The sequence below is a fragment of the Lissotriton helveticus genome, chromosome 6 (genome assembly GCF_964261635.1).
Source record: "Lissotriton helveticus chromosome 6, aLisHel1.1, whole genome shotgun sequence".
Classification (NCBI taxonomy): domain Eukaryota; kingdom Metazoa; phylum Chordata; class Amphibia; order Caudata; family Salamandridae; genus Lissotriton; species Lissotriton helveticus.
Window position 1 is genome coordinate 86704465 of NC_136067.1, and position 16398 is coordinate 86720862.

Below are 16398 nucleotides of genomic sequence, written 5' to 3' on the forward strand. Positions count from 1 at the left end.
TAGTGAAGCGGAATTGTAGAAGCAGCATGCTGTTTGATATGTTACCATAGATACTAAGGGCCAGTGGTACGACTCTTTTTTGTGGCCGCAAACAGGAGATCCTCCCGTTTGCGGCCGCAAAAAAGGGTAACAGCAAGTACAAATGCTATTTTGCGAGTCACTGACTCGCAAAAATGCATTTGCGACTCTCACAATTTGTAAGGGGCATCCCTTCCTAATTGCGAGTCAACATTCTATGTACTAATGTTTTATGGCCGCAAAACTCTCACAGTTTACCACCTACTTTAAGTAGGTGGTAAACTACTCGCAAAGGGAAAGGGGTACCCAGGGGACCCTTTCCCCTATGTGAGTATGTGGGGAAATACTTTTTAAGAGCAGGCAGTGGTCCCAGAGACCACCTGCCCTTATATAAATTAAACTGCATGCCTGTTAAGGCAAACGGGCTGTGTTTTAAAAAAAACTGTTTTATTAAAAAAGCAGTCCCAGACATGGTGGTCTGTTGACCCCAGCAGGCAACCATCCCTGGGAGGGTTGGCATCCCAATGGGCTAATATGTAGAAACAATGTGGACTAGCCCACTATGTGTATGCGATTCTCTTAGTCACTCGTAATGGTGGCCTAGAAACTGGACCCATTGGGTGTTGTTAAAAAGACCCCTCACACACCAACCTGGTTGGTGTCATGCTTCATCATTGGGGTCCCAACCAGGCGACCGAATGCCACTTGGTTGTGCTTCGATGCCTGACTACAGCAGAGCGGGTGTGGTGCAACAATGTGATGTGAGTGAGGGTGAAATGATAAAAAATACTTCTGGGAATCCTTGCCTAACGTTTTATTATTGGCGGCCCAGGGTATTGGTTAAAACTATGTGTGATGCAACTTCTAAAGGAACACTATTCCTGTGAGTTGGCTTAAGTGTGGCGGTCTACATGTTTCAGTCCCATCTAGTTGTTTTACGGGACTTTCTTCAGGACCAGTACGTGAACAGTGAGTGGCAAAAAGAGGGGCCATGTGAAACAGTGTTTTTCCTACACACTCGCTAAGGTGTGTGGTAAAATGAAAATCAAGTGTCGGCGTACTTACGGACACTTTAGAGTAGCGAAACATTTCCTGTTGGGGAGGAAAGGACAATACACAACACGTATGATTTAGCAACATAAAATGCAATCTTTGAGTATTCAGCGGTGTCATGCAGTAGTCTTCCTATTGGCCATTCAGGTGACTAAGGTAAGGCTCAAGCAGAGCGGCATGCAAGTAATACTGTGCGGCATGCCATGGCCAGAACTACGACAGCAGTACAATGTGGCGCTGCGCATCAATGAGCCCGTAATGCGCTTGTGAGTGCACATTAGTATATGTAGCACAGTGGCGTGCTAATGGTCCGTTGGGGAGGAAACCCAGCGGTCCGTGGCGCGCTGCGTGCAAATTTGTGGTGGCATGCAGAGTAGATGGAACTCCCGCTAAATCTATGCGGTGCCAATTCATGATGGCATGCACGAGTAACTACCGCTAAATCTGTGCGGTATCTAGTGATGCTACCAAACTGTTAAAAAAATGGATAAAGAAAGGTGAATGAGGTTTGAAAACATTAAAAAAGTGCACCAATATTTACAATGCTAAAACGATGTATGGCAGTATACGGGGCTCAGGAAGGAAGCACTGCGTGTGGCCGATCTGAAAATGGAAAGAGAATGGAAAAAGGAGCGCTGCCGTCAGCTGTTATCGGGCGGTTATGATGCGTGCCGAAAGCAGCATCTGAAGAGCTCCGAGGCCTTACTTGGTTTAGCTGTGTCCTCTGTGGGAAACCCGGCAGGTGGAAAGGTGCCGGGGGGCTGCCGGTTAAGTAGAGTATGCAAAATGCCCAGTCATTTCCGGGTCTGTGGCGGTGACTCGCGCATGTGCGAGCATGCGCGTTAGGCGCCAGAGTAGGTGCGAGGGCAGCGGCCATCTTACAGTGGTGTGTACCGCCAGGGAAAAAAGGGGGGGTGGGGGCTAGCGCTTATGGCAAGGCAGTTACACCGGGGACAATGGCCCTCTTACAGAGGTACCAAGGGTATTTCTGGTGAACTCCCCAGCTGCTATGCATGACACTGGCATTGCGGTGAACAGAATGAACAAGAGGATTCTAATCTATAGTCGCAATGGCAGACTTTAACATGGCAACAACCATTGCCCAAACAGCGGTGGTTGTCACATTGAGGCATTTCAAAGCATATCGTTGTATCATCAGGTTTCTGGGTGTCTCAGCAAATTACATTTGACAATTGTAGTCGCAGTGCAGTATTAAAACATGTTATAATGCGAGCGGCTCGTCAATTGGGGCACTGTGGGGGGGCTCACATATATGGCCCCTGTACTCATTCCACGCGGACCATATTCCAGACCATTTACGGGGACATCCCCTGGCTACATAGACTGTCTTCTCCTGGAGCATGCACCAGTCCATGTCCTTTTTCCACGCTCCTAGCTTCGGCGGGTCCCTTGCCCCCCTATAGCCTAGCTATATTTCTCTTTGCGATTGCAAAACCCAGTGTGGCCCAGATCCTCCCACGCGGCGATAGATCTGTGGGCTCCCAAAGGTTCAGGATCTATTCGCCTCCACTCGTAGTTCCGCCTCCCACACTTCCTGCATGCACCTGTGAAGTCTGTGCCAATAGGGCTGGAGCACCGGACAATCCCAAAGTATATGGAAGAACGTCCCCCTCCTTCCACATCCCCTCCTACAAAGGCCGTACTCACTGCGACCCATCAGTTGCAGTCTAGTCTCCGAGATGTACACTCGGTGGAGAATTTTAAGCTGGATGAGCCTAAGTCTGGCCGAAATGGCCACCTCTCTAGGGGATGCTAGAGCCATCCTCCACTCCTCCTCATCTATTTCTAACCCTTCCGCCTCCCACTTTTCTTTAAGGGGTTGCAGTGTGTCAGGGGAGTTATTGATAATCTTTTTGTATGTAAGTGAAATGGCGTGCTCGGGCAGGTGGCCATCAAGCAGTCTATCTTCGATGGGGGACGTGTCCGGGGGCATGGTTCCTGGTGGGATGTTGGATCGTAGGGAGTGCCTGACTTGCAGATATCTCAAATGTTCGGTCTGTGCAAGCTCGTACATGTGTTGGAGGGAGGCAAATGACACTACCCCCTCGGGCCCCCACAGATCTCTGATGTGGGAGATCCCGATTAGGTCCCATTTATGGAAACCTTTAGTTCGGCTCAGGGTGCCCAGTCGCTGTGAAACCCAGAGCGGGGTAGCCAAAGTTAGGGTATCGGCCCACCCCAGGTTACGTTGCACTGCGTGCCAGATTTGGACTGAGTGTTTGGTTGGGCCAGTTAGCCGGTACCTTCCCAGTTTGGAGTATAAGGCTGCTTCAAAGTTCCCGCCCGGCAGGAGCCACTTGTCCATTCCATACCCTGGGTCATTGCCATCACAATATGTAGCCTGATTGATAGCCGATAAATGCGCGGCCCAGTAGTATTTACGTATGTCCGGGAGCGCTATGCCTCCGTCGAACCAGCCCAGTGTGAGTTTGTGCAGGGAGATGCGGGGCGCGCCGGACCAGAGAAGTTTCCTCAGCGCGGTGTCGATAGCCTTAAAGTAAGATTGCGGGACCAAATCCGGATGGTTTTGCAGGGCGTATAAAAATCTCGGCAATGCCAATCAATCAATCAATCAAGAGTATTTGTAAAGCGCGCTACTCACCCGCTAGGGTCTCAAGTCGCTGGGGGGGGGGGCTGCTACTGCTCGAAAAGCCAGGTCTTGAGTTGCTTCCTAAAGGAGAGATGGTCCTCGGTGAGTCGTAGGTGGGTGGAGAGGGTGTTCCACGTCTTGGCCACCAGGTAGGTGAAGGATCTTCCTCCGGTGGTGGTTCTGCGGATCCGGTGGCGAGGGCGAGGCTGGCGAAGCGGAGCTGGCGGGTTGGCGTGTAGAACGTGAGGCGGTTGTTGAGGTATTCGGGGCCCAAGTCGTGGAGAGCCTTGTGTGCATGGGTGAGAAGTCTGAACGTGATCCTCTTGCTGACGGGGAGCCAGTGCAGGTCCCTCAGGTGGGCGGAGATGTGGCTGTGTCGGGGGATGTCCAAGACGAGTCGTGCTTAGGCGTTCTGGATGCGCTGGAGTCTTTTCTATAGTTTGACGGTGGTCCCAGCGTAGAGGGCGTTCCCGTAGTCCAGACAGCTGGTGACGAGGGCCTGGTTGACCGTTTTCCTGGTTCCAGTGGGGATCCAGCGGAAGATCTTACGGAGCATGCGGAGTGTGTTGAAGCAGGAGGAGGTAACAGCGTTAACTTGCCTGGCCATCGTGAGGGAGGAGTCAAGGATGAAGCCCAGGTTGCGTGCGTGGTCCGTGGGCTTGGGTGGGGGGTCTAGAGCAGAGGGCCACCAGGAGTCGTCCCAGGCAGAGATGGATGGGCCGAGGATGAGGACTTCCGTCTTGTCTGAGTTCAGTTTCAGGTGGCTGAGCTTCATCCAGTCTGCGATGTCTTTCATTCCGTCCTGGAAGCTGGCTCTGGCGGAGGTGGGGTCGTTGGTGAGGGAGAGGATCAGTTGGGTATCGTCGGCGTAGGAGATGATGTTGAGGTTGTGCTTGCGTGCGATGGCTGCGAGGGGGCTCATGTAGACGTTGAAGAGGGTGGGGCTGAGCGAGAAGCCTTGAGGTACGCCGCAGATGATCTTGGTGGCTTCTGCGAGGAAGGGCGGGAGACGGACTCTTTGGGTTCTGTCGGAGAGGAAGGAGGTGATCCATTCCAGGGCCTTTCCTTGGATCCCGGAGTGGCGGAGGCGGGTTGTCAGGGTGCGGTGGCAGACCGTGTCCAACGCTGCCGAAAGGTCAAGCAGGATGAGGGCGGCGGTTTCTCCGTTGTCCAGCAGGGTCCGGATGTCGTCGGTGGCCGCAATGAGGGCGGTCTCGGTGCTGTGGTTCGCTCGGAATCCGGACTGCGATGGGTCGAGGGAGCCGTTCCTCTTCAGCTGCTTGTTGACGGTTTTCTCGATGACTTTTGCAGGGAATGGGAGGAGCGAGATGGGGCGGAAGTTCTTGAGATCTGAGGGGTCTGCGGTGGGTTTCTTCAGGAGGGCGCTGATCTCTGCGTGCTTCCAGCTCTCCGGGAAGGTGGCGGATATGAAGGAGTTGTTGATGATGTCCCGAAGTTTGGGTGCGATGATGGAGTCGGCTTTGTTGAAGATGTGGTGTGGGCAGGGATCGGCGCACAGGGTGGTGGTGGAGGGTGTAGGTTCGGTGGTGGGGTATGACTTCTGAGAGCCAAAGCTGTCGTGTATGTCGGCAAACAAGTTGGCCTTAAACGTTACAAAAACTAAAACAATGTTGATAACCAATCGCCATGTTTCAAAACATGATATTTGGTTAGATGGAAAACCGTTAGAGAAAGTCTCAAACTATAAATATCTGGTTTTTTTTTATAGATGACAAGCTTGATTTAATAGACCAGAAGAAATATCTGACGCAAAGAGCAGGAGCATTAATATTTGGTCTAAGTACTCTGGCGAAGAAATTGGAAGGTCCATCATTAAAACCTCTTTTAATCGTGATGGCGAACAAGGTTCTTCCCACCCTGACATATGCAAGTGTGGCAATGCATGGAAAGGACGCGGACCTACTAAACAGTTTAATAACTAAAATATAAAAAAAAGTTCTTCGACTACCCATCATGTCCACACCAGCGCAAATGCGACTTGAATTTGGCTTAAAAAATGAAAGGCTGGGCAGACTATATTCATACATTAAGGTGTGGTGCCAGATTAAGCAAAAAGCAACCAACAATAATCTTAATACCTACCTATGGCAAGAGTTTAACTCACACAAAAAATCAAAAGCAAATCAATTCCTTACATATGCTTTGGAGGTCAACAAATCTTTGGGATATAAGTCTGCCATTTCCAGTATTAAAACAGGCACTAAATAAAGTGGCCAAACTTCATTCATTGGTCACAGACAAAGAAACTTTTTCCCATCGTTCTCATTCTTGGGCTGTGATCAATGGTTATAAATCACTAACGCCAGCATTCTATTTGGAAACAACTTATTCCATTTTTATTAAGAAAAAGCTGATGGGATTGAGATTTGGTAAATTTCCAACCCTGGCTGAGGAACCAGCTTGGAAACAGCACGCTGCAGTCACATGCCGACTATGTGGTAGCCCCAAAGAAGATCTAATACATATAATTTGTCATTGCAAGATGTTGACCAAGGAACTGACATATTTTTTAAAGCATATCTTCCGGATTGAGAGGCTACGAACATGTAGATCTGCCATTATTGGAGGCTTGAATGCGACTGCCCCTCAAATACATTGTAAGCTGGTTAAGTTCTTGCAGGCATTCGAGAAACGTCTAAAATGATAGGAAGATTTTAACGGTGACCGTCCTGCTCCGTTCAGAAGCGGTCACTCCTCACACTGCTCCCAGCTCCCGAGTGGTATCGTAGCGCCAGACGACATTTAAGACTGCTAAACTGCTTTAAATTGCTTGGAATTAATTTGCATTGCTCACGCTACCAGTAGTGCCTGACTGCACAATAGATTAGTAAAATAGCGCTATTGTGCAAAAGTGCGCTTTGTGTATGATTATACTGTGCTGTGCTGCCTTGCCTTTATCATTTGTCTTGTGCTTGATTGTGTCGGTGCCATTGCCAATTAGCTCGCGTTTTCAGTGATTGTGCCCCATTCCTCTTTCGATTTCGGCTCGCAGCCATCCATTTTGTTGTTTACTATTGTGCCTCCCTGCCCGGCTCCCCACCCCGCCATCCCCCGCCTCCCAGCTGCTCCGCCCTCCCACTGATACTGCAGGCTCCGTTCCCGGGATAGCGCTGTGACCGTCCTGCTCCGTTCAGAAGCGGTCACTCCTCACACTGCTCCCAGCTCCCAGCTCCCGAGTGGTATCGTAGCGCCAGACGACATTTAAGACTGCTAAACTGCTTTAAATTGCTTGGAATTCATTTGCATTGCTCACGCTACCAGTAGTGCCTGACTGCACAATAGATTAGTAAAATAGCGCTATTGTGCGAAAGTGCGCTTTGTGTATGATTATACTGTGCTGTGCTGCCTTGCCTTTATCATTTGTCTTGTGCTTGATTGTGCCGGTGCCATTGCCAATTAGCTCGCGTTTTCAGTGATTGTGCCCCATTCCTCTTTCGATTGCGGCTCGCAGCCATCCATTTTGTTGTTTAATATTGTGCCTCACTGCCCGGCTCCCCACCCCGCCATCCCCCGCCTCCCAGCTGCTCCGCCCTCCCACTGATACTGCAGGCTCCATTCCCGGGATAGCGCTGTGACCGTCCTGCTCCGTTCAGAAGCGGTCACTCCTCACACTGCTCCCAGCTCCCAGCTCCCGAGTGGTATCGTAGCGCCAGACGACATTTAAGACTGCTAAACTGCTTTAAATTGCTTGGAATTAATTTGCATTGCTCACGCTACCAGTAGTGCCTGACTGCACAATAGATTAGTAAAATAGCGCTATTGTGCGAAAGTGCGCTTTGTGTATGATTATACTGTGCTGTGCTGCCTTGCCTTTATCATTTGTCTTGTGCTTGATTGTGCCGGTGCCATTGCCAATTAGCTCGCGTTTTCAGTGATTGTGCCCCATTCCTCTTTCGATTTCGGCTCGCAGCCATCCATTTTGTTGTTTACTATTGTGCCTCCCTGCCCGGCTCCCCACCCCGCCATCCCCCGCCTCCCAGCTGCTCCGCCCTCGCCCCACCCACTATCCGCATATGTCAGATGCACTTGCGCGCAGCGTTCACGCGCAGCGGTAGCGCCGAAGGTGCGCCAAAGGTAAGCCCGTCTACGCCCGTCCGCGCCTGGACCGCGCCCAGCGCCAGACCCCCTGGCCCTCGCACATCCCCCCCACCCGCATAACGTACGCCGCCGATACCCTCTTTGCCCTTAACCCCGGACGCACACCACAATGCTGCGCAGCTACCCCAGGACACACCAATGGACCATTCGCCTGCCACTCCTGCAAGTTCTCCTGCATCTGTACCCACACCAAACCCACTTCCTCCAAACACAACTTCGACTCTAACCACCTGAAATGCATCCTGCTGAACACCCGCTCAGTCCACAGACACGCCACTGAACTTTGGGATCTACTCGACACCACATCGCCGGACGTCGCCTTCTTACTGAAACATGGATGAACGCCTCTTCAGCACCCGACATCGCCATAGCCATCCCGAACAATTATAAGATCATCCGAAAAGACCGCACCATCCAAACAGGAGGAGGCATCGCCATCGTCCATAAGAACACCATCCGCATCACGACCCGCTCCGACGACAACCTCACGACCGCCGAACACCTTCACTTCCAGATCCACACCGACCCCAGGACCACACTTAGAGGCACCCTCATCTACAGACCACCAGGAACCCGCACGCAATTCAACGAACACATCACTGACTTCATCAGCCCACATGCCCTCACATCCGAGAACTACATCCTACTAGGAGACCTCAACTTCCACCTGGAAAATAAAAACGACAGCAACACCACAACCCTCCTGGACAACCTGGCCAATCTCGGACTCAAACAACTTGTTGACACCCCCAACCACCTAGCCGGACACACGCTCGACCCGATCTTCACCTCCAGCAAACACATCTCATTCGATCACACCACGGCGCTTCATTGGACGGACCACAGTTGCGTCCACTTCATCTACAAAAAGACCACGACTCACAACCCCCCACAACCTTTTCCTCGAAGAAACTGGAACAAAATTTCCACCGACCAACTCTTCACATCGCTTACCCAAAACCCTCCTACCATATCATCGGACCCAAACCAAGCAGCCACCAAACTCATGCAATGGCTCACCCACAGCGCGGACGAACTAGCACCCTTGAAAAACCACCAGATCAAACAAGGTAGCAAAAAGGCCCCCTGGTTCAACGATGACCTCAAGAAATCCAAGAAGATCTGTCGCACCCTCGAGAAATCCTGGAGAAAAAACCCAACCACTCACAACCTGACCACCTTCAAGGACGCCATCCGCAAACACCACCAATTGATCCGGTCCACCAAGAAATCAGCATTCAAGGACCGACTCGACAACAACGCCCACAACAGCAAGGAACTATTCAACATCGTCAAAGAATTTACCAACCCCATCGCCGGCACCAACGACATCACTCCATCCCAAGACCTCTGCGACTCTCTATCCTCCTTCTTCCACAACAAAATAGTCGACATACATAACAGCTTTAATAACCAACCCGAAGATCAGACCACTCCACCCACCTCCGAACCAAAACAGCAATCTCACAACCTTTGTGCCTGGAACCCAATCACTACTGAAGACACCATCCGCCTGATGAACTCCATCCACTCAGGCTCTCCAACCGACCCATGTCCCCACCACATTTTTAACAAAGCAGACTCCATCATCACACCCCATCTCCGCGATGTCATCAACTGCTCCTTTAACTCCGCTACCTTCCCGGAAAGCTGGAAACATGCCGAACTCAGCGCCCTCCTAAAGAAACCCACAGCAGACCCCTCTGAACTTAAGAACTACCGCCCCATCTCACTCCTCCCTTTCCCGGCCAAAGTCATTGAGAAAGCTGTCAATAATCAGCTCGCCGCCTTCCTCGAATCCAACAAATCCCTCGACCCTTCGCAATCCGGATTCCGAGCCAAACACAGCACCGAAACCGCCCTCATCGCAGCTACAGACGACATCCGAACACTACTAGACAACGGAGAAACAGCTGCCCTCATCTTACTTGACCTCTCCGCAGCCTTCGACACAGTCTGTCACAAAACCCTCATACAACGCCTCAGCAACGTCGGAATACAAGGAAAAGCTCTGGACTGGATCATCTCGTTCCTCGCAGGAAGAACCCAGAGAGTCCGCCTCCTCCCATTCAAATCAGAGGCCACCGAAGTCATCTGCGGCGTACCACAAGGATCATCGCTCAGTCCCACCCTCTTCAACGTTTACATGAGTCCCCTCGCATCCATCGCACGACAACACAACCTCAACATCATCTCCTACGCAGACGACACCCAGCTGATCCTCTCCCTCACCAAAGACCCAAACACCGCCAAAACCAATCTACATGAAGGAATGAAAGAAGTAGCCGATTGGATGAAGAACAGCCGTTTAAAACTAAACTCGGACAAAACGGAAGTCCTCATCTTAGGATCACCCCCCTCTGCCTGGGACGACTCATGGTGGCCACCAGCCCTGGGTACAGCACCCATACCTACAGATCACGCACGTAACCTAGGCTTCATCCTAGACTCCTCCCTATCGATGACCAGACAAGTCAACGCCGTCTCATCCTCATGCTTCAACATCCTACGCATGCTCAAAAAAATATTCCATTGGATCCCCACCGAAACAAGAAAGAGAGTCACCCACGCACTGGTCACTAGTTGACTGGATTATGGAAATACCCTTTACGCCGGTACCACAGCCAAACTACAGAAAAAACTCCAACGCATCCAAAACGCCTCAGCCAGACTCATACTGAACATCCCCCGTCATGCTCACATCTCCGGCCACCTGAAAGACCTCCACTGGCTCCCAGTACACAAAAGAATCACATTCCGCCTCCTCACCCACGCACACAAGGCTCTCTACGACCTAGGACCGGAATGCCTCAACACACGACTATCCTTCTACACACCCACCAGCCAACTACGTTCATCCAATCAAGCCCTCGCTGCAATTCCGCGCGTCCATAGATCCACCATGGGAGGATGATCCTTTTCCTACTTAGCAGCCAAGACTTGGAATTCTCTCCCCACTCACCTTCGTCTTACGCAGAACCACCTCTCCTTCAGAAAGCAGCTCAAAACCTGGCTTTTCGATAAGTAATGCACCCAACCTCCCACAAGCGCCTTGAGACCCTCTGGGTGAGTAGTGCGCTATACAAATTACTGAACTTGAACTTGAACTGTTAATGAACTACTCTTTGCCTGACTGTTTTTATCTTGATCCGAAGGAAAATAATCTAGTGTTAACTCTTGTTCTTACTAAATGTTTCTTTCTCCTTTTTAAAGAGAATCTTAAATATTTTAATAACGGTTGTATGATGTAAATCAAATTGTTATGGTTTTAATTAACTAAACAATAAAGATTAAATTTACAAATTTACAAATGTCAACAATCTTAAGGTGAAAAAAGGTGGCCAGAGAGTTGCAGAGGTCTTGAGAAGGCGTGATGTCGTTGTTGCCGGCGTTGGGGTTGGAGAACTCTTTCACGAGGTTGAAGAGTTCCTTGCTGTTGTGGGTGTTGTTGTCCAGTCGTTCTCTGAAGGATGACCTTTTGGTGGTGCGGATCAGCTGGTGGTGTTTGCGGGTGGCGTTCTTGAGGGCTGTCATGTTATCCGTTGACTTGTTGTGGCGCCAGGCTTTCTCGAGGTCACGGCATGATTTCTTGAAATCTTTGAGATCGTTGGTGAACCACGCGGCTTTCTTGCTGTTGAGGTTGCTGGGAGGGTTTTTCAGTGGAGCAAGGGTGTCGGCGCAGTCGGTGATCCACTGTGTGAGGTTGCGGGCTCCTTCGTTGGGGTCCGTGGTGTTGGTGGGAGGGTTCAGGCTCAAGGAGGTGGTGAGTCGTTCGGTGGTGATCTTGCTCCAGCATCTTCGGGGGGTTTGTTGAGGGTGGTGGTGGGTCGTTGTTTTCCTGAAGTTGAAGTGTACGCAGCTGTGGTCGGTCCAGTGGAGCTCAGTGGTGTGGCTGAAGGAGATGTGGTTGCTGGAGGAGAAGACGGGGTCGAGCGTGTGGCCGGCGTAATGGGTGGGGGTGTTGACCAGTTGCTTGAATCCGAGGTTGGCGAGGTTGTCTAGTAGTATTTTGGTGGTGTTGTTGTCCTGGTCATTCTCCAGGTGGAAGTTGAGGTCTTCTAGGAGGATGTAGTCGGGGGAGGCGAGGGCGAGCGGGCTAATGAAGTCTGCGATGGCCTCGCTGAAGTGTGAGCGTGGTCCCGGGGGTCTGTAGATGAGGGTTCCCCTGAGGGTGGTCTTGGGATCGGTGTGAATCTGGAAGTGCAGGTGCTCTGCGGTGGCGAGGGTGTCGTCGGTGTTGGTCGTGATGCGGATAGTGTTTCTGTGGGCGATGGCGATGCCTCCTCCGGTCTGGTTGACGCGGTCCCTCCGGATGATCTTGTAGCCGTCCGGGATGGCAATGGCGATGTCAGAGGCTGAGGAGGCGTTCATACAGGTTTCCGTGAAGAAAGCGACATCGGGTGCCGTTTGGTCCAGGAGGTCCCATAGTTCGACGGCGCGCGTGTGGATGGAGCGGGTGTTGAGCAGGATGCACTTGAGGTGGTTGTTGTTGGCGGCTGTTTTGGCTGGCGTGGTGCAGGACCGAGTGCAGGTGAAGTAGCAGGCGTGGCAGGTGAAGGCTCCGTGGGTGCGTTTCCGGGTGGCTTGGTAGCAGGCTGGATGTCGGCCGGCGTTGAGTGCGTGGAGGGTGGCGTCGTCGTAGCTCAGTCGGGTTGGCTGGCTCTGGCGGGGTCCAGGGGTTCTGGCACTGGGCGCGGACCAGGCGGGGACGGGCGTAGACGGGCTTGCCTTTGGCGCGCAATCGGCGTGTGGCCGCTGCGCGTACGCGTGGTCCTCGCCATTTATGGCAAAGTGGGAGGGAGGAGCAGCTGGGAGGCGGGAGCGGGGCGGCGAATGGGGAGGGGGAGACAGGAGGGGGGGCGGGGCCACAGGAGAGCAGTGGCAGGGAGCAGAGGGGGGGTTGGAAAGAGCGGGAAAGCGGAGCGGGGGAGAGCGAGGGCAAGCCTGGGCAAGCCTGGAGAGCGAGGGCAAGCCTGGAGAGCACGGGCCCTAAGGAGAGGCGGCAGCAAGAGGGCCAAGCAGGCAGCGGCAGCAGAATCCGGGCACACGGGGGCCGTGCGGATAGAGTTCTTCTTGAACCGCTGTAGAGGGGGCAGGAGGTTCCTGTCATACCTGGTTGCTCCGTCTTTGGAAACAAAGATACCCAGGTATTTAAACCCGTCTGTGGCCACCGTAAGGGGGCAGTTTCAGGGCATCACCAGGGGGTCGCCATGAAGGACATACATCACTGACTTGCTCCAGTTAATACTGTAGCCAGAGTTCCTATCGAAACTGTTGAAGATATCCATGGCCACAATTAGGGACTTACGAGGTTTGGTGAGGTAGAGGAGGATGTCATCCGCATATAGCGATATCCTGTCCTCCCATCCGTTGGCCCACCTAATCCCTTTCAAGGAGAGGTCCTGTCTAATCCAGGCCGCAAGTGGTTCCAGAGACAGTGCCAACAGTAAGGGCGAGAGGGGGCACCCCTGTCGTGTCCCTCTCTCTAGGGTGAAGACCTCAGAGACCTTGTTGTTAACCGTCACCTGTGCCAGGGGCCTTGTGTAGAGAAGACGCACCCAGCTGATGAATTCAGGGCAAAATCCTAGTTTCTGGAGGACAGCTATCATTTATGGCCATTCAAGCGTGTCGAATGCCATAGTGGCGTCAAGCAACACCACCACTGCATCTTCGCCGAGAGTGTGACTACGCCCCAGCACCCCATGAAGACGGCGGAGATTGAGCGCTGTATTGTGATGTGGCATAAAGCCCGACTGGTCCAGGTGGACCAGCTTAGGCAGAACCGGCTTCAGCCTGTTGGCCAATACCTTTGCTAAGATTTTGGGTTCAGCGTTCAGTAGGGATATAGGCCAGTAGGAGGCACATGAGTCTCTCGGCTTACCATCTTTGGGGATGGCCACTATGGTGGCTATGCGCTGATCTCGTGGCAATACGCCCCCTTCCCTGCTCTCCTCGAACATCCGTTTCAAGAAGGGGCTGAGGCCGACCGGATGGAGCTTATAGTGCTCGATAGGCAGCCCATTGGGTCCCATTGCTTTCCACGGATGGAGGTCGCGAATAGCTTTAGCCAGTTCCTCAACCGTGAGAGGCGCCTCGAGAGAATCCCGTTCTGCCTCCGAAAGGGTAGGAAGACGGATGTCAGTGAGCAGGTCAACGGAGTCTTCCTCAGGTAGGTCACTTTCCGGAAGTGCCGCTCGAATTCCCTGACCACCTCACGGGGCTCTGTAATAATAGCCCCCGATTCTGTCTTAAGCTCCGCCACCACTTCCTGTAACTGCTGTTTTTTGTCCAGCCACGATATAAGCTTTTCTGCCTTGTCTCCCTGATCGTAGATTCTCCCCTCCCTGTCTCTGTGTACGTGCTTAGCAGCGTCTGTGGCCAGTGCCCTATATTCCGCCCTCTTGAGTTGCAGCCGATGTGGTGCGTCTGGAGCGCCCTCAGTGAGCGTCACAGCTTCTAGCTCCTGGAACTCCTGCTCCAGGGTACTTATTTGCTCCTCCCCGTCCCTGGGGTGGCCCACAATCACCGAGAGGGCATCCCCTCTAAGCACTGTCTTGAAAGCCTGCCACAGCACCACCGAGGAGTCGACCGTGCCGTTGTTGTCCTCAAAGTACCGAGTGATCGCCAGATTTAGTTTCCTCCTCGTATCCTTGTCGCGGAGATACCACGCGTTAATCGGCGCTACGATCCCCTCCCTCCTATCTCCCAGTGTGAGATGCACCATTAATGGGGAGTGGTCCGAGATGCCGCGTGCCAGATGAGTGGCTGTCTGCGCGGTGGTTCCCTGATGTATCGGTGCCAATATATAGTCTATGCGAGAGAAGGTACCATGGGGCCCTGAAAAGAAAGTGTATTGGTTCTCCGTCGGGTATTTGAACCTCCAGGTGTCAGTGAGGCCAAATGTCTCAGTGAAGTCAACTAGCCATGTGTGGCCCTGTGGTATATCTCGGGGGGGGGGGGGGGGGGTCTGTCTAGGTGCCCCGAGATTACTGCATTAAAGTCTCCTCCCACTATAAGCTGCCCCTCCGGAAGGGATAGGAGCAGTTTCCCCAAATCTACATACAATTGAGTTTGGAGCCCAGGTGGGATGTAGCTAGTAACCAGGTTGGGTCTGAGGCCCTCCCATCTACCCGTTATAGCAGCATAGCGACCAAGGGGGTCAGTGTCTGTGCGGTCTACATCCAGTGGGAGGTTGCGACAAGTCATTATGCCCACCTCCCAGGACCCTGAGGTTAATCCGGCATGGAGCACCAGTGAGTACCCCCATCTATTCAGTGCATGGCATGAGTTACCCAGTAGGTGGGTCTCCTGAAGGAGAACCACATCAGGCATGTGGCGTTTGATAAATTGCAGTACTATGGTTCTTTTGAGTTTGTCCCCCAGCCCGTTGACGTTCCAGCTCATAACCTTGAGGCTTTTATCCCACCTCATTGTAACACATAGTATTGACTACAATGGATATCCCAAGGATTCTGATACATCCCACCCTGATGACAGCAACATTTAGACGTGACAACACCAAACATTCCCCAATCCCACCTCCCAACCCCATCCCTTCATTCCTCCCCCCCAACTCCTCTGCCCTCCAACTCCCCCATATCCTCCCCCCGAAACACACACCCCCCACCCTGCTCTCTGCTCTGTAGGTTTCGAACTACCCACTACCCCAACTAGCAGAGCGCCTTTCGCCCAGTCCCAACCCAGGAGTGAGGTAACCACCCTCTCCCGGAAAAACTCTGTTAGGGAGAATGAGCGCCGGCCCCAACTCCAGCCCCCGTACCTACGCTGCCCCCCGACTGTGAGCCCCTTCAATCGTGTCGCGCCCACACCCCAGCAGCAGAGTTGCAGAGTCATTAAGCAAATGTAATTACCATTGCTACCTTGGGGTCAAGGATTGTTAATATCACAAGTAGAGTATACATTACAGTTCAGCAGTGCACGGTCCTAAATTAAAAGTCCTCAGCGTGCAGCCGGATCGCGGATAGTGTCCCACCGGGGACTGGCCGATCTGGAGCGCCATGATCGTTGACTCTGTCCGACCCCTTCTGATTTGTCTGCAGCGGACCCGGGGGATGGGGCCCCATTCCCCCTCCATGCGCCGAGGTCAGTCTGAGCCTTGTCCGCCGGCGCCGCAGTGTCAAGCCATTCCTGGACCGCAGCTGGTGTAGTGAAGAAGAGGGATTTGCCTCCTGCGATGATCTTTAGTTTGGCTGGGAAGAACATCATATATTTTATGCCCCGCTCACGTAGCGCCGCTTTCACTCCCAAGTGCTGGACCTGCAGGGTGAAGTCAGGGAAGAAACGAATGGTGGCTCCCTCGTACTGCAGGTCGCCCTGGTGCCTTGCCATCTGGAGGATGGCATCGCGGTCCCTATAGTTAAAAATGTTGGCGATTATTGTCCTGGACGGGGCCCCGGGTTTAGGCCTAGGGACCGGTGCGCGGTGAGATCGTTCAATCGTAAAGATCTTGGACAATCTTTTAGGTTTCAAGTGGTGGAGGATCAAGTCCTCAAGAAACACGTCCACACTTTGTTCTTCCATTCCCTCCGGCACACCAACCACGCGGATGTTTCTTCTTCGGGCCCTCCCTTCCTGGT

At 52.6% G+C, this 16398-nt stretch overlaps 1 protein-coding gene across 2 annotated transcripts in view; it reads right to left on the reverse strand.

Annotated features, from left to right (window-relative positions):
• Positions 1-16398, reverse strand: part of LOC144762257 (calpain-1 catalytic subunit-like) — a 536001-nt gene that overhangs the window by 400761 nt on the left and 118842 nt on the right. The gene's annotated exons all lie outside the window — the stretch shown is intronic.